The 27,827-nt window shown below is 35.4% G+C and overlaps 1 protein-coding gene across 25 annotated transcripts in view; it reads left to right on the plus strand.

Annotated features, from left to right (window-relative positions):
- The window catches only part of FBXW7 (F-box and WD repeat domain containing 7), a 204,475-nt gene that overhangs the window by 58,904 nt on the left and 117,744 nt on the right, over positions 1 to 27,827 (plus strand). For 7 of the 25 annotated variants that reach the window (XM_089912343.1, XM_089912346.1, XM_089912351.1 and 4 more), the window contains one exon: positions 1 to 27,827. This exon is cut by the window's right edge and continues 12,078 nt beyond it. The exons of 9 other annotated variants lie outside the window; for them this stretch is intronic. The gene's annotated coding sequence lies outside the window, so the exon portion shown is untranslated. 9 more of the 25 variants (XM_089912344.1, XM_089912350.1, XM_089912352.1 and 6 more) reach the window with 6 other exon arrangements.

A 27,827-nucleotide genomic window follows, 5' to 3' on the forward strand; every position in this document is an offset into this window, starting at 1 on the left:
TATTGGAATTTCTTCTCTTTATATTCTGATCCTCTTCTGATTCTTTCTACACATTGCATCAAGAAAATTCTTCTAGCATGCAGGCTAAGTATTAAAAGAGTTTAAAGAAAGTAGTAGCCTTCATGGGCAGAAATGCTAATACTTTGTGAATGAAACAGGATTTTCCTCACTTGAGATTTTTGTAACAGTTTTTGATTAGCTGTTGATATGAGTACAGATATCAAGATTCTTCAGCCATCCCTTACTTTACTCCTTACATTAGGTCCAGTTCATCACAATAAGCCAATGTGAAGACTCCGATCAGACCTTATGCTGTTTCCTATTTGGGCCACTCCAGTTTCTTTGTAATAACATTATAATATGAAAATTTGATAAGGGCCTGTAATTAAGAATTTCATAAACTTTTGATTTCACTAGACAGTGCTTTTACTGTTTTTACTTTTTTTTTTTTTTTTTTTTGCTGTACGCGGGCCTCTCACTGTTGTGGCCTCTCCCGTTGCGGAGCACAGGCTCTGGACGCCCAGGCTCAGCGGCCATGGCTCACGGGCCCAGCCGCTCCTCGGCATGTGGGATCTGCCCGGACCGGGGCACGAACCCGCGTCCCCTGCATTGGCAGGCAGACTCTCAACCACTGTGCCACCAGGGAAGCCCTACTTTTTAAAATTTTTGAGTGAAAGTGGGAGAATTAATCTCAGAATGTGTTTTACTTCACTATATAGGATTTTAGAGTTTTGTGCTGTGGTGATTATATGGGTGTAACAATGCTTTGGTTGGTTACTCATGATAGATTTAAAAATTTTTGGATATACTTCAACAGTGAGGGGAAAGTATCAAGTGGCATATGTAGATTTTGATTATTTTAATATAGTAATAAAATTTTTTTAAGGATGAATACATTTACTTGATTAGCTAAAGGAAATTTCCTAGATACATGAAGAAATATTTAATCATTAATTTCTTTTATTATACTTTTTATTGGTTTGAAACAATACATATTCAACTGAATGATGTTTCTAAAATTCTGTAATAATCATAGTTGATGTAAGTATTCAAAATTATACCACTCTATTTACTGTATATTTATAATAACTATAACATTTTTAGGAGCAAATGATGTTACAAAAATCTCCTAAACAAAATTTTACTACTTTAAAATGTGGTAACTGATTTCTGGTGATGTATTAAGTGGAAAAAGCAATTTACTGCCGTTTTTTCCCCCATTGATGCAAATATTTGAGTTAGTAATCAGAGTTGTGTAATCATTACTGCTATCTAGTTTTAGACATCCCGCCCCCTAGGCAACCAGTAATATACTTTTTCTATGAATTGCGTATTCTGGACATTTCTTATAAATGCAGTCATACAATATTTGTCATTTTGTGTCTGGCATCTTTCACTTAGCATAATATTTTCAAGGTTCACCCATGTGGTAGCGTGTATCATTTATTTTTATGGCTAAAAAATATTCCATTGTATACCACATTTTGTTTATCCATTCATCAGTTGGTGGGTTGTATCTACGTTTAGGCTATTAGGAATGCTTCTGCAGTGAACATTCTTGCATAAGTTTTTGTGTGCACTTATGTTTTCATTTCCTTTGGGTGTATACTTATAAGGGGCAGAGTTGCAGGTTAGTATAGTAACTGTGTGTAACTCTGAGGAACTGTCAAAATGAATGCACTGTGTTACAATCTCACCCCAGTGTATGAGGGTTCCAATTTCTCCACACTCTTGCAGACATTGATTGTTACACTGTCAATCTTTTTTGTATTTTAGCCATCCAGATAGATGTGAAGTGGTATTTCATTGTGGTTTTGATTTAGATGTGAAATGGTATTTCATTGTGGTTTTGATTTTCATTTCCGTAATGACTAATGATGAGCATTATTTCATGTGCTTATTGACCATTTACATACGTCCTTTGGAGAAATGTCTCTTCACATCCTTTGCCCATTTTTTAATTAGGTTGTCTTTTTATTGTTAAACTATACACGTTCTTTATATATTCTGGAAACTAGCCCCTTATGAGATAATATGATTTGCAAATACTTTCTCCCATTCTGTGGATTGTCTTTTCACTTTCTTTCTGGTGTCCTTTGAAGCACAAAAGTTTTTAATTTTGATGAAGTCTAATTTATCTCTTTTTTTCTTTTGTTGCTTATGCTTTTGGTGTCATATTGCAAAATTATCTTTAAATAAATATTCATTGATAGTCTAGGTCTGTGACAAGGTTTTAATTATCACAGGGCTGTAAAGCATTGACATTTCCTGTGTTTGACAGCCAAAGCCCAAAGGAAGCAATTATCCTTGTATTTGTGCTTCAGTTCCTCAGCTAATTGTTTTAAGCAAAACATTATGTTTTGATTCCATGAAAACGTTAGCTGTGTGTGATATGTTTATTGATATTGGTCTCATGAATTCATAGTTAGTTTTTTAGATTGGAGAAGAACTAAGTATTTAGTTTATCGTGGTGTTTATTGCATATTTGATTTCATACCTTAATAAACCATCGTTTTTTAGGCTAAGAGTATTATCAGGGTTCTTTTTAGCTTTCCTGTGAGGAAAAAATAGATTTTGAGAATCTTATTGATTTTAATCTTGTGCAGGTTATTTGTAGCAGTGATATTTTGATGTTTTTGTAAACCTACATATGGAATACGTATATTTTTCTTCTGCTTTATTAAGTATGTGCCTTTTAAATTTTTATGGGACCATTTTAGTTTCTTATTTTTTACATTATGTGGTTTTTAAAATCAACTGGAGGCATATTTCAGGATGTATTGGCCTGTAATGTTGTCTAATTCAGTTTTTTAGAAAAATGGCATGTGACAATGAAGTGTCACTACTCTTAGTAGATTGGCTTTCTGTGTAAGGGCAAGAGGTTGTAATACAGTATAACAAATATATTTTTATTTGGGGAATTTACTTTTGTATCTTTCATATTATCTAATAGTATTCTGTGTTAACTTCAGGTTAACCAAAGTCTATTTTAATGAAATTTTATAGAGCTAAGATCATTGATATTCTTCTTGTTAGTTGATTTTAAATCATAGTGTCCATTGGTGAACAGTCCTTAAGTGCCCGTTGGATGAGTGATATTGTTCTTTACACTGATGTGTGTTATACTATCTGTGGACATTTTGCAACGGAAAAGGAAATAAAAACTGACATGTCATTCATGGTGGTATTAATTGTGATAAAAATAAGGAAAAGATTTAGCTGAGAGAGTTACCTCCTCCTATGGTTATATGTCAGATATGGTGATTAAGAGGATTTTGATGATCTATTTATGGCTGAATTAAGGTGAAATGGCTTTTGTGCACTATTCTTTCCCCCTTCCCTTCTCTTGTTCTAAATGCTTATTTACTGACATAATAACTGAATATATATTAATTCTCTTTGAGTATTTATATTTGAAATGAGGTTTTAATATTAGTAGAGACCTCTTTCTCTTACAAGGGTGGGAAGGATTACCCTTTAGTTAAACCACTAATTTGTCACTAAAGTCAGTAAGGCCTGCCTTATACTACAGGGGGCAGCTTCTCAGCACATATACTAGAGTTTGCCATTCCGCTGATCCATAATACCTTGGAGATATTGGTCAGGGTTGTATGGATAGAACAATTAAACTGTTCTTCATCAGAGGGGTCTTTCACTACTTTTTTTTTTTTTTTTTTTTGCGGTATGCGGGCCTCTCACTGTTGTGGCCTCTCCTGTTGTGGAGCACAGGCTCTGGACGCGCAGGCCCAGCGACCAGGGCTCACGGGCGCAGCCGCTCTGCGGCATATGGGATCCTCCCGGACCGGGGCACGAACCCGCATCCCCTGCATCGGCAGGCGGACCCCCAACCACTGCGCCACCAGGGAAGCGCTTTCTTTTTTTTAAAATTAATTAATTAAATTTATTTATTTTTGGCTGCGCTGGGTCTTCATTGCTGTGCGTGGGCTTTCTTTCTGTAGTTGCGGCGAGCGGGGGCTACTCTTCGTTGCGGCAGGTGGGCTTTTCATTGTGGTGGCTTCTCTTGTTGCAGAGCACTGGCTCTAGGCACGCGGGCTTCAGTAGTTGTGGCACGTGGGCTCAGTAGTTGTGGCTCGCGGGCTCTAGAGTGTGGACTCAGTAGTTGTGGCACATGGGATTAGTTGCTCCATGGTATGTGGGATCTTCCTGGACCAGGGCTTGAACCTGTGTCCCCTGCATTGGGAGGCGGATTCTTAGCCACTGTGCCACCAGGGAAGTCCCTCTTTCACTACTTTCTAATCTTACTCAGGAAAGCTCAGCTAGACTTGAATTATTCTAAATGTCACACTGTTTTTTGCACAAATGTCTGAAAGCTATCGCACAAGTAGTATGACTTTTTTTTTCTCCCAATACAGTTACTGTAGTAACCACATCATGCAGAGAAGTTTTCCTAAAAGCTTTTTCCTTCAGAACTTACTTTTAAAAAAAATTTTTAAATTTAATTTTATTTACTTTTTTATAGAGTAGGTTCTTATTAGTCATCAATTTTATACACATCAGTGTATACATGTCAATCCCAATCGCCCAATCCATCACACCACTGTCCCCACCCCCCCACGGCTTTCCCCCCTTGGTGTTCATATGTTTTCAGAACTTACTTTTTAAATGAAAACTTAATCCAGATTAACTCACATTCAGTCTAGTAGCCATCTTAATTTTATTCTTATTAATATCTAAGATTTCCATTCTCCTGATCTTTCTTCAGAAATTTCTCAGTCTATTAATCCAGGGGTCCCCAATCCGCGGGCCGGGAGCCAGTACTGGCCCAAGGCCAGTTAGGAACCAGACTGCACAGCAGGAGGTGAGCGGTGGGCAAGTGAGCCAAGCTTCATCTGCGGTTCCCCATTGCTCGCGTTACCGCCTGAATCACCCTCCGCATCCCCATGGAAAAATTGTTTTCCACAAAACCGATCCTGGTGCCAAAAAGGTTGGGGACCACTGTATTAATCTAAAGAGTTACAGCTGTTCATTTCTTCTGTTTTATCCCCTGTTCGTGGACTGCTTTATTTTGCTAGAGTGACAACAGTTTACTGTCTTGAGAGGTTCCTAGTATAAATTCACATCCCCCCCGCCCTGCCCCAGTATAGCCTCAGTGCTCCTTGGTCATCTTTATCTCTTTTTCATCTTCTGTTTCATTCCACATTATTAGTTATTTGGAACCTTTCCACTCTCCTCAAATGACCAGTCCTGTCCCTATTTCGCTTATTCTTTCTTCATTTCATATTTTATACTCTTTCTTTCCCCAGTCTAAGTTTACTCAAAGAATAAAATGTTTACTCAAAGAATAAAATTTTTTCATTTCTTTCAAAAGCTAACGTCTGTATTCTCAGTCTTCTTTCCTTCACTGGAACCTTGTATTCTTCCTTTTATGCTCCATGCCGGGTTCTCTGCCTTATCACACTAAATCTTGAAAAATATCTTACTTCTACTATTTTCCTATCTTTCCCGTTATCACTGAGCTTGTTTGATTTATAGTTGTTGACTCTAGATGTCCAATTTCTCAACTTTTATTCAACTACCTTCTGCAGTTTGACTATTGTTTCTACTAGTGTTCTGCTTCCTCAAATGAAAGTAAACCACTTTTCTTACCTACCCAGATAGACATTGGTTAGGTTGATGATAGAATGTTCTGTATCATCCCCAAAATAAGACTGAGTTCCAATTGCTAACTTGTGTCTTTTCTTTTCTCATCCTGTCCTACCTTTTTCAGCATTTGGTATTTTGCTTCTCCTTAACATTCAGTTCTCCCTTGTCTTCTGTAATGCTTTAATGGTTTTTCTACTACCTCTCCAACTAAATGCTTGCTTTCTTTGTTATAGCTTTTTTCCTTTACATACCCCTTACGTATAAACTGGGTTGAAGCTTTGCTCCTCCTCATTATATATCATTTTTAGGAGGTGGTCTCTGCTTTTATTATGTAAATTATCACAAGTTTGTGATGACTCACAGATGCCACATTTTCCTTTATTACCTGTTTTACTTGAGTCATTAGGTCTTAAGCACCACAAAATTAAATTAATATTTCTCAAGCTGAAAATATTGCCTCGATATATGCATGGAACTCAGTAAACACTTGTTGAATCACTGATGACTCATCTTAGTCTCCCAGTCTGTTTAGTCTGTTCTTTTTGTTTTAGATCACAATTTTAACCATTCACCTGTTCTCATATTGCAAGCCTTATAACATCTTTGACCAACTCTTGTCTGTGCTGGTTAATGTTAGTTATCGTATTTTGGTCCTAAGCTTAACTAATGAGGCAGATGATATTCCCATGTGCAGATGGTAAAAATAAGGATCACAGAGGTTGTGATTTGCTTATAATTTCACAGGTAGTGGTGGAGTTGAAAATTAACATCTGATTCCTTATCACATGTTTTCTGGTTTTCACAGAAACATTCTAATGATAAAAGCAGTATGATGGACAAGAAAGTATTGTCAGTGTACTGTGTGAGTTAAGGTAGAGAAAACAGGAAGGTGGGAATACTTTAAATTGTTACGTGATGAGATGAAGTCCTAATTTGGTGGGAGGAATGAGAATCGAGGATGTGAGAAGTTTGTCCCTCAAGACGAATAGAATTTTGACATCTGTTAGTGATGCAGTGATGCCAGTAAAGTATTGAACGATCCCTCAGATAACAATGATAAAATCCAGATGAAATATTGAAAGAAAAACTATTTAAAAGCAGCAGAAAATGACCAAAAGGAGACAGAAGTCAGCTGAGAAGTTATCCATTAAAGCCCGAAACTACAATGTGTAAGAGTTGTACATTTGTGGTTTTCTTGCTTTTGAGTGCATCCCAACCTCCTGTATTTCCAGTAGTACAGGACAGAAGTTAAATCTAGCCAAGTAGCTGGAAATTTATTGAGGGAAATCCTAGAAGCAAGTGAACCACTGAAAAGTAAACAAAAACTGATGGAATTTTTTGCCAGCCCACCACCATTACAAGCAATTCTAAAGGAAGTTCATCAGTTTGAAGGGAAATGGCACCAGATTTCAAGTGTTATTTACAGGAAGAAACCAACATCAAAAATAGTGAGTAATTGGGTAATTATAAAAAACTATATACAGTTGACCCTTGAACATTATGGCATTAGGAGCACCGACCCTCCACACTGTTGATAATCTGAATATAACTTTACAGTTGACTCTCTGTATCTGGGTTCCGCATCTGAGGATTCAACCAACCATGGATTGTGTAGTACATATTTAGTGAAAAAAATCGATGTATAAGGGGACCTGAACAGTTCAAATCTGTGTTGTTTAAGGGTCCACTGTATGTGTGTATATATATATATATATATATATATATATATATATTTTGCGGTACGCGGGCCTCTCACCGTCGCAGCCTCTCCCGTTGCGGAGCAACAGGCTCCGGACACGCAGGCCCAGCGGCCATGGCCCACGGGCCCAGCCGCTACGCGGCACGTGGAATCCTCCCGGACCAGGGCACGAACCCGTGTCCCCTGTATCGGCAGGCGGACTCTCAACCACTGCGCCACCAGGGAAGCCCTCCACTGTATACTTTTATTATTAAAAAAAAATTACTGATTAAAGCAAAACTTATAATACTGTATTTTTGGGTTTGTAATGTATATATGAGAACAACAGCACAAAGTTGGGGGTGTTGAGTTCTTGTATTTCTCTGATGTTAATGTTGAGCATCTTTTCATGTGTTATTGACTATTTGAATATCTTTGGTGAAGTATCTGATCAAGATTTTAAGAATTGACATATTACAAAGTATTTAATATAACATGTCATAATAAGACCTATTATGACAAATTGACATACTAAGCAATATTTAGTCTTTTTTTTTGGCTGCACTGTGCGACTTGTGGGATCTTAGTTCTCTGACCAGGGATTGAACCTGAGCCCTTGGCAGTGAAAGCATTCAGCCCTAACCACTGAGCCCCCAGGAATTCCCAACAATGTTTAGTCTTCTAACTTACGAACATGGTATATCTTTCATTTATTTAGGTTGTTTTTTCATTTCTCTCAGTAATGTAGTTTTTTTTTTCTTAAGGTGATAAAAAAACTGAACTCTGTACCCATTAAGCAATAATTTCTCATTTCCCCCTCTCCCAGGCCCCAAGTAGTATCTAATTTATTTTCTGTCTGTATGAATTTGCCTATTTTAGATATTTCATACAACTGTACTGGCATCCAGTATTTGTTCTTTTGTGTCTGGCTTATTTCACTTGGCATAATGTTTTCAAAGTACATCTGTGTTGGAGCATGCATCAGAATTTCCTTCCTTTTTATGGCTGAGTGATGTTCCATTGCAGTATTCCACATTTTGTTTATCTGTTCATCTATTGATGGACACTTGGGTTGTTTTCACTTTTTGGCTGTTGTGAATAATGCTGCAATGAAATTTGGTGTACAAGTACCTGAGTCCTCTTTTCAATTCTCTTGGGTGTATATCTAGGAGTGGAATTGCTGGGTCATATTGTAGTTCTATGTTTAGCTTTTTGTGAAGCTGCTAAACTGATTTCCATTGTGGCTTCACCATTTTACATTACCATCAGCGATTTAAAAGGGTTATAGTTTCTCCACATCCTCATCAGTGCTTGTTATTTCCTGTCTGTAGTACCTTTGTGGGGCAGATTCCTTAGGATTTTCTACATAAACAATCATGTGAACAGAGACAGTTTTACTTCCTTTTTGATCTTTTTGCTTTTCTTTTTCTTACCTTTTTGTTTGGAATTTCTATAATATAATGTTGAATATAAGTAAGGAGAATAGACATTCTTGCCATGCTCCCAAACTTAGGGAGAGTATATTCGATATTTCATTATTAAGTATGTTGTTAACCATAGGACTTTCATAGGTACTCTGTCTGGTTGAAAAAGTTCTTTGCTGAATGGTTTTGTTTGTTTGTCTGTTTTTAATCATTAATGGTATTTGATTTTATCACTGACTTCTGCATCTATTGCCACAATCATATAGATTTTCTCTTCAACTATTAATGTGGTTGAATTACATTAATTATTTTTCATGTTAACTCAACCCTGCATTCCTGGATAAACTTTACTTTGTCAGACTGTATTACTGTTTTTGTGTATCACTGGATTTGATTTGCTGAAAATTTTGGCAAAACTGGAAAGTGTCCTCTTTTCCTCTATTTTGTATACTACTAGCATATATTTATATGCCAAATATATAGTTTGTGTAAATCTGGCATATGTTTTCCTTAACTGTTTGGTAGAATTCACCAGTGAAATCATCTTGGTCAAGAGTATGTTTTGAAGGAAGGTTTTGCATTTATGGATTTTTTATTCTTCCTGGTTTTATTTTTTTATGGGTAAGTCAGCTGTTTTAGTAATTGGTGCTTACCTGGTTAATCCATTTTTCTGTTATGAAATCTCGTTACTGGATTGGATTTTTTTCTCTCTTTTCAAATAGTAGTTTTATTCCTCATTTAGTTTCCTTGGGTTAGTTACACTAATGAAGAGAGCTACATCTTAAGTATTTAGTGATTTAAAAATATGTAAATGGACTTATATATACTACCAAATGTAAAATAGATAGCTAGTGGGAAGCAGCCACATAGCACAGGGAGATCAGCTCGGTGCTTTGTGACCACCTAGAGGGGTGGGATAGGGAGGGTAGAAGGGAGACGCAAGAGGGAGGAGATATGGGGATACATGTATATGTATAGCTGATTCACTTTGTTATACAGCAGAAACTAACACACCATTGTAAAGCAGTTATACTCCAATAAAGATGTTTAAAAAAATGTAAATGTATAAATTGTCTTCGGTTCACCCATGTGTCACCTAGGTTGTGAACTGCTTTTTCCTCCCTGTTTTAATGTTTTTGCTTGGATGCTAAAGAGGACTTTAGTTCATTGTAGTTTTGTACTGTAGGATTCTTATAATAGCTTTTTGTGTGTATGTCTGTGTGGTCCTATGTTGTAGTATAGTCTTGCCAGGGAAAACTTGATTTTGTTTGATTTAAGGTCTGGTGAATGCCATTTTTCCCCCTGTACATTTACTGCTACCCCAGCACAACCTTATATATAGTAAAAACAAATTTCTTTCCAAAACTGTAATGTGAACTTTTGATCTATAATAGTTTTAACCTAACTCACAGTATACGGAGTAGGCAAATGTGAAAAATACCCAGCTGGTTATTTGGCATATGGCAGTTTAATAAGTTAAAAAAATTCCTGTTATTGCCTATTTTGAAATTGCATAGTGTTTTGAGCTAACTAGTGTGATTTGAACCTAAATTTTAATGTGAGGCACGTTCTAATCCTGCTTCTCTCACTTACCTTTCTCACTGTGAATTTCATAATACTTTGATTATATTCTTTGTACTTTATTAGAGATCCATTTTTTATTTTCTGTTGCACTTTCTGAAATTTGTTAGTAATTTTTTTTTCTTCTCCTAATGTTACATAAGATTTGAATTCCTGGGACAAAACTCTGGTAACAGTGGGTAATTCTTTTAATATTAGCACTTCTTTCTCTCATTCAGTTATGTAGTTATTGCCTGGCAAATGTCTGAAAAGATCTTTTAACACAAATTTAAAGATTTCTGTAGGTATAAGTAGCAGACAGTTTGTTTGGTTTTGGCGAAAGTAATCTGAGCTGGGGATATATTTCATTTAATTTGGGTGTAGTGGTATATATTTATATGGAGATCAGTCATGACCATGTATAATTAAATTATTGCTAGCTGTCCCATTGTAGGGATGTGTTCTTAATGTCCAGTGGCTCTAGCCATTGTGACAGGAATGTATAAGGCTAGAGCGCATATACATTATGAAAGTGTCCTGCGATGGTTGTTACTAGAAGGATGAGTACACTACTAGTAGCAGCAAAGGAGAAACTAGGTTTGAAATTTACAAAGTCAGAATCAAGTCTATGGAAATGTTTACAGATACATATCTAAAACTGTAAGATTAGGTTTTCATCCTACTCAAAATGTCTGTACTCCTGTGTAGAAAATAATACATAATGTAATGTGTATATTGTATATTCACCAAATATTTTTCCTGTTTTAGTTGAAATAGCATATTTAATAAAATTAAAATATGTGATTTCATCTGCTTATTGGAACACTTTAGTAAAGCAAGTATGAAATAATAGACTTCTGATTTGGAAGTATGTTAAAGGTGTATTCTTTTGTCATATTTACATTTATTTAAGAATTAAGATAAAATTTAGATTAAATTAATGGAATATGAAACAAAAATGGTTAAAGATGTGCCACAAGTAATTAGAAGTTATTCTGACATTGCAGAGTGAATTGTGGCATAAAAATGTTTTGATCATGCAAAAGCAGTAATTCATTTAAGAGGAAAAAATATAAACAGAAGTAATAGGCTCTTGGTTTTTTGATAGTCCAGTTAATGAAAATGAATCATAAGAAAATATTGGGAAAATATTTAAATAATTTACTTGTTTGAAACCAGAATCTCTGATCAGTGAACATAGCGTAAAACTCATAACCCACCAAGAATGACATTGATGATTGTCTTATCATCAATGAATGTCTTAAATTTAGGGTATGTAAGATTAGTTACTGCACAAGAAAACTTGAATTGAAATCTCAAGTTTATATATGAAAGGAGCGTGATAGGAGTTCCTCATATTTGTCAACTCTCTCAAAAATTTACACGACATTCCCAATAACAGGTTGTGAAATTCGAAGTTTGTAAACTTTGAATAATAAAAAATAAATTATGATAAACTGTGCTAGAGGAAAGACTGAATTATCCTCCTAATCTCTGTATAAGAAACAGTATAAAATTTTGTCACATGAAAAGCCAAGCAAAGATTACTCAACCAAAAAATAAAGGAATTATGGCACAACAGAATTGTGTCAGACATTTAATTAACGTGTTATTTTTCTGGATTTATTTATGGTATTTGTCAGTCTTTTAAAAATTAGTATTTTGTTATTTTTTCACATTTCAAATATGTATTCACTTTCATTTGTAATTTTGTATTCTTTCTTTTAAATCCTCCAAATTTTAGAAGCTTCAGGCCCCTTAAAACTTAGATGTGCCCCTATTAAAGGGATAGAGCACACACAGATGCAAGTGCAGTCTGATGGGCTTGGTGGGGGATAGTTTAGAGAGACTGTCTTTCTGAAGAGGTGGCACTTGAACAAAGATCTGATTAAAGGCATGGAGAGAACCTTATGAGGGTTTGGCGGAAAGAGCAATTCAAGTAGGGGCACTGTTGTGGGAATGTCTGGTATGCTTATTAAGAGGAGGCAGTGAGGTTGGAGCCCAGTGGTTGGAGATGAGATTGAAAAGGAAAGCAAATTATATACTTAAAGCAATTATATATGGCCTGGATAAAAATTTAAGGAATTTAGATTTTGATTCTAGTTATAATGAGCTTACCATTGTAGAATTTTTCACATTTTCAAACTGGCAATGAAACTTTTTCAAGTGCTCATTTGGGGACCCAGTTTGCTTTCATCTTTTAGGTCCTTCGTCCTTGTGCTTTATTTTCATGTTCCAACTGTATTAGGAAGGAGAAATAATCTGTATACCCACTCTCTTAAAATGCCCAATGCAGAAGGGCACACATAGTTTCTAAAATTCATTTTCCTTTGATGAGAATTTAGGTGTAATTGTAAGGCAGAGTGCTCTGCTACATTGCCGTTACTATGGAAGGCGAGAATGAATTTTGGTTAGAAAGTTTGTTGTCACTACCACATTAATACTTAGGTATTAGGACCTAATATCTGACTTATTCTGACTTCTTCTTAGGATTCCATATGAAGGTTGTACTATAGTTTAATGTTTAGCCATTCTCTTATTGCTAGATTAATGTAATTTTTAAGTTCTTGGTATCATAAGCAAGGCTGCAACAAGCAACCTTGTTATGTTTACTTGAATATTAGGGTAGCTAACAAAAAGTATAATTGCTGTATAATAAACATTTAAAAAAATGTAATAGATACTGTGAAATTGTCCTTCATGTGTTACTCTCGTCAGTGGATGGGTATATCCATTTCACTGCCTCCCCATTAATACTTGATGTTGTTTTTGATAATCTTTTAACTGAAAAATATATTCTCTGTTTTGGTTTGCATTTTCTTAATTATTGGTGAGGCTAAACACCTTTTTGTAAGTTTTTGGTAATTCTTTCTACGGTGAATTGTCTACTTATATATTCCCATTTTTTCTATTAAAATTGTCTTTAAAAAATATAATCTGGTTATCATTTTAATCCTTTGGATTTTCCGTCTCTTTCAAAAACATTGTCCCAGTTTTTTGCCAGTTAAAAAAATTTTTTTAAATGGTGTTTTATATCGTACGTGGTATTTCTATATTATTGTTTCAATATAGAAATGGAAAATATTGATATATTACTGGTTTCCAAACTGTGGAAGCAAATATTTTACAGATTCTATAGACTAAAGTTTTTTAGATTAAAAACGTCTAATGTTTATTTATTTTCTCCTTTTTGTTTAAAAAATTTCAAACCTACAGGTGAGAAAATAATACAGTGAACACCTGTATACTCTTCACTTAGACTCAACCAGTTGTTAACATTTTGTTAATATTTTGCCACATTTTTTTCCAGTCTGTATCTTTATTTCTATTCATACCCATACCTACATTTACATATATACATATAATCTTCTTTTGATTACACATTTAGAAAGTAAGTTTTGAGCAAGCAGGTGGTTGCCAGAAGGGAGGAGGGGGGTTGGAGGAAAGAACTAGGTAAAGGCAATTAAGAACTACAAACTTCCATTTGCAAAATAAATGAGTCATGGGTATGAAATGAACATTGTGGGGAATATAGTCATTAACTATGTAAAATCTTTGTACAGTGACATATTGTAACCATACTTAACATGGTGATCATCCTGAAATGTATAGAAAAACTGATTCACTATGTTAACAGTAATGAACATAGTGCTTGAGGTCAGTTATACTTCAAAAACAAACAAACAAACATACATACATAGAAAAGGAGAACAAATGTGTAGTTACCAGAGGTGGGGTATATGGGGAGGGTAATTGGATGAAGGCAGTCAAAAGGTATAAGCTTCCAGTTATAAGACAAGTACTAGGGGTATAATGTACATGATAAATATAATTAACACCACTGTGTGTTATATATGAAAATTGTTAAGAGAGTAAATCCTAAGAGTTCTCATCACAAAGAAAATTTTTTTTCCTGTTTCTTTAATTCTGCATCTATAGGGAGATGATGGATGCTCACTAAACTTACTGTGGTGATCATTTCATGATGTATGTAAGTCAAATCATTTTGCTGTATACCTTAAACTTATACGGTGCTATATGTCAATTATATCTCAAAGCTGGAAAAAAAAAGTTTTGTACGTTCTCACATTTAACTGCTAAATACTAAGCATGTATGATATAAAAATAAGATTTTTGAAAATGTATAGCAACAGTATCATTATTGTACCCATGAAAATTAACCTTGATTTGATAAAATCTAATAATACTGTCCATTTTCAAATTTTCCTAATTGCTTTCTAAAGATTTTTATAATCCCCACCCCCATCTGCTGCCTGCCCAATCTAGGATCTAATCCAGGATGACTCGTATTTGGTTATAATGGTTTTTTTAGTCTCTCTTAATCTGAAACAGTCTCTTGCCTTTATTTTATATTTTATGACACTGACTTTTTAAAGAGTCCCAGCTAGTTGCCTTGTAGGCATTTTTACATTTTCAAATTTTTCTGAGTATTTCCTTATGATTGGCTTCAGGTTAAAACATTTTGGCAAAACTAAAACATAGGTGATAGTGTATGCTTTTCAGTGTATCACACATGCCAGTTTGGTTCATTATTGTTCATGATAAGTTTGATTATTTTCTCAAGGTGGCGATGGCCAGATTTCTTTATTATAAAGCTACTTCTCCCTTACCGTTTATAAGTAACCTGAGGGTGATACTTTGAGGCCATGTGGATATGTTTCCTACCAAGTTTTCATCCAACAGTTTTATTGTCTATTGATGATTCTTGCTTGAATCAGTTAATACACTGAGTTTTAGTGTTTATGGTATTTAAAAACACAAATTTAAATTAAACACAAATTTAAAACAGTTGTGGTATATCAAATTTTAAAGTGTTAGACACCACTAGTATATTAACTTGTGCTGTCAGAGCAGCTTTTTAAAAGCATTTCCTGCTTTCTTGTAAATGTATTATCAATGCCCTCCAGCAAAGAGCACCAGAAGCATACCTGCAGTTGGACAAGTTGGGTGTATTACTCATTGCAGCAAGGGAGCACACACACTATGGGAGACCATGGGGTCCCAGTAAGAGGGTGTCAGGACTTAAAGGATTTGGGCTTTGGTTGAGTGATTTTGGGAATGGTCCAAGGTAGCAGAAGTCCACTCTGGATTAGGTACTGTCAAAAAGCAGGAACAGTTTTATGATTTCCTACCCCAACAAATCTTATCTATAGGGACAGCAGAATAAAGTGAGACTAGAGCTGTAATTGTTAAAGAAGCAGCATTCACTCATACTTTTTGCAAGAGGGGGATGTTTGGTATTTTGTGGCTCGGAGAGTGTTCATATTTTGCCTGTGTTCAGATGTGATTACTGAGTGGTCTTGTAGTCATGGTTCATCATGATCAGAGTGACCATGTCTAATGCAAATGTTCTTTGAAATTGTTTTATGTTCAACAGAAGAATATCAAGGCTGGCAGATGGTACTAGGCAAGTTCCTGGATATTAGGAGTTCTTTTCCATCTCTCAGTGTCATTTAAAAGAAAGTTTTAAACTCACCAGTGTTTTTTAAGGAAGTTAAACTGGATATATTCTCTATGTAAAGTTTAAGAATGATGACTCTACTGCATAGGTGAGGGGACTGGAGGGTGTGGGCTCAGCTAAATGTGGCTGAGACTCAGATGCATATACAGCTCCTGTGTTCTTTTTGTGCTTTGTCAATAATGTATATAGTCATTGTGTAGTTAATGAATCTGTAAATATTTCGAGCATATTGTATTACAGATAATATTAGTACTCATTTTAAATTTGGGGTGTTTAGTTTTATACATTTATAATAAGTTAACCATTGTTGGAAACTGTTAGTGATTTAGCTTTGGATTGAAATGTTCCAATGTATCTTTTAGAAATTTCTTATTCAGGTACTTATCTTTATGTATCAGGATTTTCTTAATATAGTCTAACCCAAACAATACAGAAATAAATTGCTGAAACTGATAAAAACTCAAGACTACATATTTTTACATTTATTAGACAGCCACATTGTTTTATTAATTCTCTTTATGTAAGTAAATATAACTTAACATAACTTTACACTAATAATACTGTTAATATCTTTCAAATATTATAGTTCCATTTAAGATTTTGTTTGCAGAAGGTTCTTTTGGGAGGAAATGGTTGAATATCACTATCTTATGAATAGCATAAAGTAAAAATTTTCTGTTTGGTATTGTTACTTCTTTAACTCAGAATAGGTATAGTACATATTTATTTATATAGTAATATATATTTATGTGTATTACATCCCCAGATCTTGCTTTTGAGGATTTCTGACTTCTCCGAATCTGTTTGTTATGGAAATTAGCAATTTTAGCTCCAATATAATTAGAAACTTTATGATAAAATATAAATTCCACAGAATTTGTTCTGGATAGTTAAAAAAAAATTTAATGTTTTTGATATGACTATTTTAATAATATGTCATACACTTTGCTTTTTTAAAAAGTAGCATATCATGACCATAGTTCATTTTTGGATAACTTAGGGTTTCCCATTTGAATCCCGGTTATTGTACAGGGATGCCATTGCAGAAAGTTTACAGTTTAACTCATCCCTGACTTTTCCAAATAGGCAAGTCAGTGCCCTAGGGCATTTTTCTTTCCCCATTCCCTCCTTTCCCCCTCCCTTAATACCTATTAAAACCATTGTTACACTCCATTTTATAGTTATGGCAGAAGGTTTGCCCTCCCCCATCCTTACCTATTATTATCCACTGTTGGAAGGTGTTAGTATTAGGGATTTATAAAGTATTACTTTCTGTACTTTGTAGTACAAAGAAAATTGGTGTTTTTATTGTAGTATTGACTGTGCTTTTTCAAACCACACTTCCCCCATGGTTTGGAATCACTGCTGTATTAATGTAAGGTCAGTCTGCCTATGATATGATTCCCCATTTATCACCAGGGTTAACTGAATTAACTGCTGTCTATAAAAAGAATCTTAGGAATGACTATTGGGTTTGCTCTTTGCATGTTTTGGCTACTCTTGTAGTTAACTTGGCTATAGTATTGTAGCAACTTATTTGCCTCAAAGAGATTTGCCCCAAAGCTTGATTAAAAAAAGTGGATCTGCTGATAGTTTTGAAAATATGATGATCCTGAAGTCATCTTTCTGGCTTGACTATTTTTCTCATGGCATTAATGATAGATGGGATGCTATTTTAGGTAGTAAAGTTATGTTGTAGTCTGAACTTGCTGTACTATTTTGGCTAGTAACTTAGCGGAGAATACCACTTCCTTAGTGGCGTGCAGGCTTCTCTCTAGTTGTGGCATGCACGTTCTTTTCTCTTTTCTAGTTGTGGTGCATAGGCTCCAGGGCATGTGGGCTCTGTAGTTGTGGCGCGCGGGTTCCAGAAAGTGTGGGCTCTCTAGTTGAGGCATGCGAGTTCAGTAGTTGTGGCACACAGGTTTAGTTGCCCCGAGGCATGTAGGATCTTAGTTCCCGACCAGGAATCGAACCCATGTCCCCTGCGTTGGAAGGTGGATTCTTTACCACTGGACCACCACTTCTCACCTGTCATTTGGGGCTGTTTCACTGCACCTTGCAGTGAATATGCAGAGGAGTAACTAGATCCTAATTTCCATAAGTTGATCATGCCAGTTGGGGAACATTTTAATTGTGGTTGTCTAGCTATGTTAGGGCTGTATTGGTTTTGCTTTCAGCTGTGCTACAAAATGGAAAAGATTGAATTGCTTATCAATCTCTCATCACATGCTAAGACTTTCCAGTGACCCATAGAAGTGACATAGCAAACCAAACATAACTGGGGTGGTTTTCCAATCACAAGCTCCCACCTTCCTCTCTCTGTCTCTCTCTGTCTGTCTCTCTCTCCCTCCCTCTTTCTCTGTTTGAATTTTGGACTTGTTTCTTGTCATATCCACACTGTAAGCAGTTCTTTCCAGTTAGAAGTCAGTTGACTCTTAATAGAGCTGGTTTACACAGAGATGGGACTAGGGTAGCAATCCAACGTGAGATTATTATGCTGTCATTTTAAAATGAGCAAATGGCTGTTTATGAGATGGTGGTTTGTCTAAGATAGTATTGCCTACTGAGGTTTGTCTGACTTAGAGCCCAGATGTGTTGATTTCCTAATAATGTCTCAGTGTTATGATGGATCATGCACATCTGGATCATTCTTTTTAGTTGACTAAGTTGATACATATCTTTTATCTCTGAGAGTTAAAAATATTTAAAAAGTCAGAAATTTATTAGGCACTCTCTCTGAAGGTGAAAATAAATGTGCCTCATAAACTAGTAAAGTTTATTTTTGACCACTATGTCAATCTGCTTAGAAAGTTTATTTTAAACATCAACTTACAAAAGTCTCCTGAACTTTCTCCTTTTTATGGTGTTGGGGAGGATAAGAGCGGTGGAGAAGCCCAGTGGAAACTGAGTACCACTACCCTTTTCCTTTACCTTCTAACCAGAAATCTTTCCTAAATTCCACAGTTAATATCTATATTCCAGCTCCAATTCTCAGGTGTCCTACAATTCAGTTTAATTCAGTTTGGAAACTAACTATTGTTAATGTTAAATCCCACAAGTTAAAGGGCAAGGTTTCCAACAAAACTGCCTTTACTTGAGATGCCAGCCACAAGTGTGTTCCCCAAGCTACCTGCTCTTCTGTCTGACCTGTTTACAAATTCAGAGGTTTGTACAACTAGAAAGATTGTATGATTCCCTAGAATGATTCACAGAACTCGCTGAAAACTCTGTACTTATGATTATACTTTTATTTTAAAGGATACAACTCAGAAACAGCCAAATGGAAGAGAGGAATAGGCAAGGTCTGGGGTGACGGTAGGGGCCATATAGAGCTTGCATGTCCTCTCCTCACGCTTTCTGTGAATGCCACCTCCTACCATATCAATGCATCCACCAACAAGGGAGATCCCTTGAGCCACAATGTTTAGTGTTTTTATCAAGGTCTTATTATGTAGGGGTAATTGATTAAACCATTGGTTTTGTGTGATCGAATTTAATCTCCAGCCCCTCTCCCGTCCCTGGAGATTGAGAGGTGGGGCTGAAAGTTTTTCTGGTGACCAACCCCCATCCTGAAGCTCTGTAATACCACTTTTAGTCACCTCATTAGCATAAACTCAGGAGTGGTTGAAAGGGGCTTTGACAGAGGTAGTGTCAGAATGGAAGGATTGTACCTTTAATTTGTGCATTCTGACACTAACTCTGGTTAGTATCAGAATTGAATTGAATTGTAGGACACCTAGTTGGTATCCGAGAATGAATAACACAAGACACTTTTATCACTCAGGAAAGTCACGGGCTTTTGCCAGGAACTGGGGCCAAAGACCAAATACATATATTGAGTGTATTTTAAATTGTATTACAGTGTCAGTGTAACATCTTTAATCTTTCAAGTTGTCTTTGGTATTCTTTACTTTGTCTGCAGACTGTTTATTAAGATTCTACAAAAAAAATAGGTTTCAGATTTTAATTTCTCTGCTTCATTTCCATGTTCTAATTTTTAAATTTAAAAAGTTGTTTTAGATGTAATTAATGCATAATTTGATGACTTTTGACACATGTATGTACTCATGAAGCCATCACCACATTCAAGATGAATATATACGTCATCCCCAAAATCCTCCTCATAACTCTGTAATTCCTCCCTCCCCTCCCCCACTTTCCCGGCAAACACTGATTTTCCTTTCTGTCATTACAGGTTAGTTTGTATTTTCTTGAATGTTATATAAGTAGAATCATATAATATGTCTCCTCTTTTCTCTGGCTTCTTTCCCCCGGGTTAATAAATTGGAGATTTATCCATATTGTTGGATGGACTATCAATACTTTGTCCCTTTTTATTATGGAATACTAAAATTTTGATTTGATTTTGATACATCACAATTTGTTTTCCATTTACCTGTTGCTTTGTTGGGTTGTTAACAGTTTTTGGCTATTGCAAATCGGCTACAAACATTTGCATGGATTTTTTCATGTGGACATGTGCTTTCCTTTTTCCTCTGAGTGCAATAGTGGGATCATATACTAGGTATATGTTTACCTTTATAAGAAACTAGTCCTTTGTGTAACTGTTTGAGGTTTTTCCCTGTTTGTAGCTTGCATTTCATTTTTTTTAACCAATGTCTTTTGAAGTTTAGAAGTTTTTCATTTTGATGAAGCTGAGTTTATATCTTTTTCTTTTATATTTCATGCTTTTTTGATATATTGTGGGAGGTTGACTAGTATCCCCAGCCCCAAAAATGTCCATGTCCTAATTTCCAAAATCTGTGACTATACTATCTTATGTGGCTAAAGGAACTTTTCATATGTGATTAAGTTAAGGATCTTGAGATGGGGAGTTTATCCTGAATTACCCTGGTGGGCCCAGTATAATCACAGACTCCTTAAAAGAGGGAGGTAAGAAGGTCAGGGCAGAAGAAAGAGATGGGAGACTGAAGGTAAGAGGTTAGAGTGGTACACTCTGAAGATTTAGGAAAGAGCCAGGAACTAAGGAATGAGGCAGCTTTCTAAAAGTTAGAAAAGGCAAGGAAACATTCTCTTTTAGAGCCTTTAGAAAGAACACTGGCCTGCCAACACCTTGATTTTTTTTTTTTTTTTTTTTTTTTTTGCGGTACGCGAGCCTCTCACTGTCGTGGCCTCTCCCGTTGTGGAGCACAGGCTCCGGACGCGCAGGCTTAGCTGCCATGGCTCACGGGTCCAGCCGCTCCGCGGCATGTGGGATCTTCCCACACCGGGGCACGAACCCGTGTCCCCTGCATCGGCAGGCGGACTCTCAACCACTGTGCCACCAGGGAAGCCCCAACACCTGGATTTTTAGCCCACTGAAACTGATTTTGGGCTTCTGACCTCAAGAACTGTAAGAGAATAAATTCATGTCGTGATATGCCAGCAGCCTTGAGGTAATGTGTTACAGCAGCCCTAGGAAGCTAGTACAGAAGTGGGCGGTGCTGCTGTAACCAATACCTGCACATATAGAAGCGGCTTTGAGATTGGGTAATGAGTAGAATTTTGAGGAATATGATAGGAAAAGCGTAGATTGCCTTGAATGTACTGTTGGTAGAAACATGGATGGTAAAGATCCTGAAGATGAGGACTCAGAAGAAAGTAAAGAAAGCCTATAGCTTCTTAAAGAAATGCCAAAATGTCATAAACAGAATTTGGTGGAAACATGAACATTAATAGTACTGCTGGTAGGGGCTCGGAAGGAAGTGCACATGTTATTGGAAACTGGAGTAAAGGGGATCCTTGTTAGATAGTAACAGAAAGCTTGCCTGACTTTTGTCCTATAGTAACCTAGCTAACTCTTCTGTCTTGCCTTGGTAGAGTAGCAGTCATGTGTGTATAAATTTTGCTCTTCTTTTATGTACTTGCATAAAGTACTTCAGTTTTAATTAAAGTGACAGATTTATATTTTTATATAAATTACATTTTAATAAAATGTCAGGAGTTTTCAGAGCAAACATCTTAGCAGTAGTAGTAGTAGACTATGCTTATTCTTGAGATGTCATTATTACTGGTCTTTTTGCAGTTTCCCTTTGAATAAATGGATGCAAAAACAACTTGCTGTAAAACCCTTAATTTCTGGATTTTCCTGATGACTTCAAGAAAACTATTTTTTAAAACATAATTTTAACTTATCATTTTGAACTAAAATGGCTATTATAAAACACATACCTTGGTTTTAATGTATATATGCTCATTGAAGATAAATATTTAGAAAGTAGAAGTGTATTGTTTGGTAAAATAATTTTAAATGATAGCTTTTGTTAATGGTTATTATTTATTAGTATGATACAACTTATAAATATCTGTGCATTCAGTCTTTACCCTGTTCTTGCAAATCTTTTTCTTCTGTATTCTAGGGTTTTTGTTGGTTTTGTTTTTGGAGGGAGGATATATAAAGCAGTAATCATTACTACATTTTCAACCATTGCCACGTTTGAAACTCAGTGTTTAAATTTGAAACTAAAGTTAGTGCTATTTAAATGTGGAATTCCTAAATATTATAGTTCCCTCTTCTGTCTTGTCCGAGCTATTGCACCATGTTAAATGTTTCAAATTAATTTCAGCAAGTGTTTGAAAATTACCAATAGCCTTAAATTGCTGTTCGATTTTCTGGAGTTAGAAGGACTCCTGTGTCTGCCACCTCAAATCTCTAGTATTTCTGTTAAATTTGGAATTTGGAATAGTCATTATCAAAAATTATTTGTGGGAAATAGGAAAGATTGGGGTACAGGGTAAATGACATAGTGAAGAAGCATACAGTTTCAGGATATAAGAAAACTAAAGTGGTTTCTGCAAGTCAGTGGCATGAAAAAGAGGGGCAGAGGAGTTGCTCTCAAGTGAAAGAGATGTGAGAAACAAGAATCACATACCAAGAGTAGTTCTTTTTGGATTCTGTTTAGATCACATTATCTAAAATAGACATTCTTGAGGCAGTCTTAGAAATTTGAGTATTGACTGGTATTAGTTAATACCTTGGAAGCTTAATTTGATAAGTGTGATAATAGTGATTTTGTTATTATATAAGGCAATGGCAAAATTAAAGATATGTGTGTGGGTGGGGGAAGGGAGTGGCATGATATCTGGGATTTACTTTAAAAATACCTTAAAAACAAAAACAATAAAAGACAAATATAGAAATATCGATAATATCTTGAATCATATTCCTAAATCTTTAAAAGTATTATTTATATTTCTAATAAGAAAAATGAGGCTTTTCCCGGCCATTTCGTTCTTCTTTTTTTTCTCCTTATGATTTATCACCATCTCCTATAGTAAATATTTGTTTTGTTGTTGTGTGTCTTCTCCTGGAATATAAGTTTAATGAAGGTAGGAGGGATTTTTATCTGTTTTGTGCATTGCAACTTCTTCATTACCTATCCCTGCCTAGCACATGGTTGGTGCTTAGTAAATAGTTGAATGAATGAACGAATGGGAACTAAAGCTCTTGAATACTGAGGACATGGGGTTTGGCCAAAGACAGAACTAAGGAGAACCCCTTTGACAATTAACCATGTGGAACTTACAGGGGAAAACGTGGCCTAGTACATTAAAATTTAAGGTGATCAGAAGCCGTCTATCCCGTGTTAGACTATGAAGTCATAATATATCAAATATTCAACATATTCTCAGCAATAGGAGTTGCTATAAAGTAATTGTTGTCTTACTGTAATTTCTCTAGTTGTCTTTCATGTAGTCTTTAACGTTTCTCCTCCCCCCAGTCATCTGTTTATCACATCTTGAGGTGTACAGCCATCCCTTGGTGTCTGTGGGAGGTTGTTTCCAGGACCCCCCCCAGACACCAGAGTTCGCCGATGCTGAAGTCTCTCATGTAAATGGTGTAGTGCAGTTGGCTCTCCGTATCCGTGGGTTCCACATCTGCCTATATGGAGGGCTGACTCTTATTTGAAGGCTATGTGTTTCTTCTCAGGGGAAAAAAATGATTTAAAACTAGTAATTTTGTACAGACAAGATGAATTTTAGAAACTGTTCTTATGGTTTATTTTTATGTTAGAATATATGTAATCTCACATTTCTCCTTTTCCTAACAACTGCTTTTCTCTTTTTCACTGTATATGTGTTTACAAGCTAGATTTTAATGTCTTGCTTATGAACATAATTATCAGTTATCTACTACTTTTAAAAAATAGATTTTAGTTTTTAGCATCACTGTGAGACACAGCTGATAATAATTGTACTCAATAATTAAGGTGACCAGGTTGAGTATTAAAATGACATCAGTGAAAATTCAGAAACTTTTTATATTTGATATTTTAAAACGAATGTTTTTAGAATCACTGCTTTTAAAATTGCTGAAGTCATTTTTATAACCCCAAGCTGTAAGCCTTGACTGAAGGAAAAATGTGAGCAAAAATTTCTAGTCAGTGTCAACTTTTTTGTGTTTCAGGACCCTATTATACTCTTAGAAATTATTTAGGACCCCAAAGACATTTGATTTATTTGAGTTATATTTCTCAGTATTTAACCTATTAGAAAGTAAAACTGAGAAGTTTAAAAAGTACTGTATTCATTCTTTTAAATTCACTTAAAAATAACTGGTAATTATATGTTCACACAATTAATATATTTTGGGGGAATTAGCCTTATTTTCCCCAAACAAAAAAAGTCAATAAGAAAGATGACATTGTCTTACGTTTCTACAAATGTATTTAAAGTCTGGCTTAATGAAAGATAGTTGGATTCTCTTATCTGCTTCTACATTCAGTTTGTTAAGATATAACAAACCATGTTGTCTGAGGAAAACTTCATTGTATACTTATGAGAGATTGAGAGTGAAAAACACAGCTAACATCTTAGTATTATGAAAATAATTTTGATCTCATAGACTTTATGTCAGGGTCTCAGAGACCACCCCCAAGTCCATATTTTGAGAACTGCTGGAATAATTTCTCACTGGGAAACTGTATGTGGCAATATCTTAAAGTCTTTAAAATGAAAGACAAGTTTTAAATATATAATAGTGTCAACTGAGTGTTTCTGTTGCATATGCTCTACTTTAGGGGAACTATTGAAGTTAGCTTGTGCTTGCTTATGTATATATCAGTACATTTGGGCATTGAGGAAGGATGCCCTGACCTGCAGGGTTGTGTTTGTAGATTTCACATGTTTTAGACTACCATGTAATAGAACTGGTCACCTTATTTCTTAGAGAAGTAGAAATTTATTCAATAGTAATAGATGGTTAAAATTTTTAAAGCAAGTTTTTGGTATTCAGAGTTACTTGTAATTAAGGGGGAAAGCACAACTTTAAAATGCAGTTAATTTATTAAAAAATAATCATGATGCTTAATGTCATTAGTGAGCAAATATTACTGTTGTTTCCACCTCTTGGTGAATATAACTCTAGCCATACAAAGATAACTGTTAACTGTTTTTTTTCCCTAAATATGTTATGTTTCGTTTTCTGAGAGTTTTTAAAGCTGTTTCTTTGTTGACTTGCCTTCTGCCTCCATCTGTATGCAACCTAAAAATCAATAGTACGTTAAATTAGCTGACACGGAAGGAAAAATAATAAGTAATGAAAATAGCACTTATTGCTTACATTCGATTTTAGTTATAACTAGTGGAAGATCCAGAGGGTATTGATGGGGAATGAGGGAAATGAAGCACTACACATCAAGTTATTTCACAAGTAGTAATCTATACTTTTGCATCTTTTATTTCATGGTTTTGTTTAGAAACAACATTGATGCTGAGTAGCTAGTAAAATAACTTACTTTCACTAACAGCATTTGGTGAGGATTGTTATTGATGCTTGTCTGTAATATTAGACACAATGATTTATTTAAAGGCTGTGTTAATTATAAAGCAAATAAAAACCTCATATTATTATGGGCATGCTATATATTTGTTGACAATATAAATTGCATGAGGTTTTAATGCTCAGTACATTGTCCTTACGTTCGGATGATGTACTAATTTTTTCATTACCTCTCTAAGCTTCCCAATCTCGCACATTTGCTAGGAGGAGTGCATTAGCAGCAATAAGATCTTTTTCTCCAGCGTGTCTGACAAGCCTCTGAAAATGTGATGGAGCAAGCTATAGCTAGATTTTAGAAGTTCTTTTGTTAAATCATGTAAGAAACTTAAACTTACAGTACTTCACATTTTCCATGGTAATTTGCTCTTTCGATGAATAGCTGGGTAGCAGCAGCACAGGAAAAGCAGAGTTCTTGGCAATACCAGCTCAATTGCATCTGCAGATGAGGATTTAAAATTCTATGCAGCAGACAGTACCTCCAGCAGGCGAGTAAAAGGTTACTGCATTATTTTGCTTGTTTGTTTCCGTAGCCTTTATCTACAAGCGGATTTTTAAAAATGCAATGTGAAGTGCATGCCTGTTTTTAGATATTCTGGAAATTGATTTAAGTTTAACATGAATATCAAAAGGGCAGCGCAAGGTGAAGGAAGAGGCAATACTGGTTCTTTTTAGATATAAACCAAAGAAGAAATTGAACATGAGATATACACAAATAAAGAGCCTTTCAATGCCACAGAAAACAGGAAGTTTTTAAAATATACATTTTAATACAAGGTATTTCTTTTAGTTTTTAGACTATCTTCCTCAAAAACAGTGCTGTTAACAGACTGATAATCGTGGATCTATGAATGTTCATTAAGTTACAGTTGTTTGAAGTCTGATTATTTGGGAAGACTATAAAGTATTTGTATTAATGTGACCCTCTCTTGTCCTGTGGATTATAATTACATGGTATACATACATATATATATCTTTATACATTATTGGCAAAAGATACTAGAGTATGGCTAACATAATTAATACTGTTGTTTATGTTTTCAGGGTGGTTTGTGGTTTTTGAATCTTTTTAATGAGATGCAGGTAACCAGGTAGGAGAAGATTCAGTATCAAAACAACCAGGTTTTTGGTGGCTTTTCACTTATTGTCAATACCTATCTATGTAGTCACATGCCCTTTCCTTCTCATTTTAAACTCTTCTTACATTTATGATAGCAGGGGTCTCCTTGGATTCTCTTTCTTAGTTATTCTGTCATTATCAACACTTGCTATAGAAATTTATTGCTCCATATTTCTCAAGTTTAAGTACAGTATTCAGAAGGAAGTTTTTACTTTGCCTATCAACCACCGTCCTGCCCTCTTCCAGCAATACTCAAAGATTTTTACTAGCTACTGTCTAAATTTTGTTTAAAAAAATAGTTATGCCTATGTTTTTGTATTTTAGATTGAATAACAAGATTGAAAACAATCCTATAAATTAATCTGTAATAAAGAAGTAAAATCAGTTGATTATTCTTACTGTGAGAGTTTGGCTGGCTTCTTGAATCGTAGAGTCATAAAGGGTCAGCAGTTCTGATTGGTAAGTTAAAGAATCCGTCCAGTAATTTGCTCCCTGTTGTTTCTCAAAGCAATGCAGCAGCAGTTCTTTTCCAGATATTGAGCGGTTCTTGAACAGAGTGTATGGGGACAGGGAGGGGTGGGGCTCATTCCTGTTGGTTGTTGAGACAGTGTGCATTTACAGAGGGAACAGGTTGGATAGGCTGAGCCGGAGGAGTAGGCAAGCAGATCTAAACTGATGGAGGACAGAAAGAGTGGTTAGTATAATTTGGGGGTATATTATCTTGAGTTTGCTCCTTTATTCAGTACTTGGGCTTTAATATAAAACAGTTTAAAATATTAAAGCACCCTACCTTCTTTCTAAAGAGTAGCCAGGAGACTTCTGCTTTTAATATCGAGTTTTTCTTGGCAGTGAGTTTGTGGCTGGTATCTTCTGTAGGGAAGCTGTTGTTTTATTCTTTTTTAACAGTGTTTCTTTCAGCCAGAGAGCTGCAGAATGAGGCAGTTAGCCAATTTTGAGTATACATGGGACATTACCAGTTCTGATTTTTTAAGTTAAATTCTCTGATTTTTTAAGTTAAATGAGCAAGTCAATGTGTGGCTGTGGCTGCAGCGTTATTTCTTCTTTAATGAAGAGGTTGAGCCGTTCGACCTGCTGCTCCGACCTGTTCCCTGGTAGCCATACATCAGACCAGTTGCAGAGATTATCCATCGAGTGTCCCAGGCAACCAAAGGTAACTACAT

Source organism: Delphinapterus leucas, chromosome 5 (genome assembly GCF_059928025.1).
Source record: "Delphinapterus leucas isolate spDelLeu-1000000601 "Yukka" chromosome 5, BTC_Dleu_Yukka2, whole genome shotgun sequence".
NCBI lineage: Eukaryota > Metazoa > Chordata > Mammalia > Artiodactyla > Monodontidae > Delphinapterus > Delphinapterus leucas.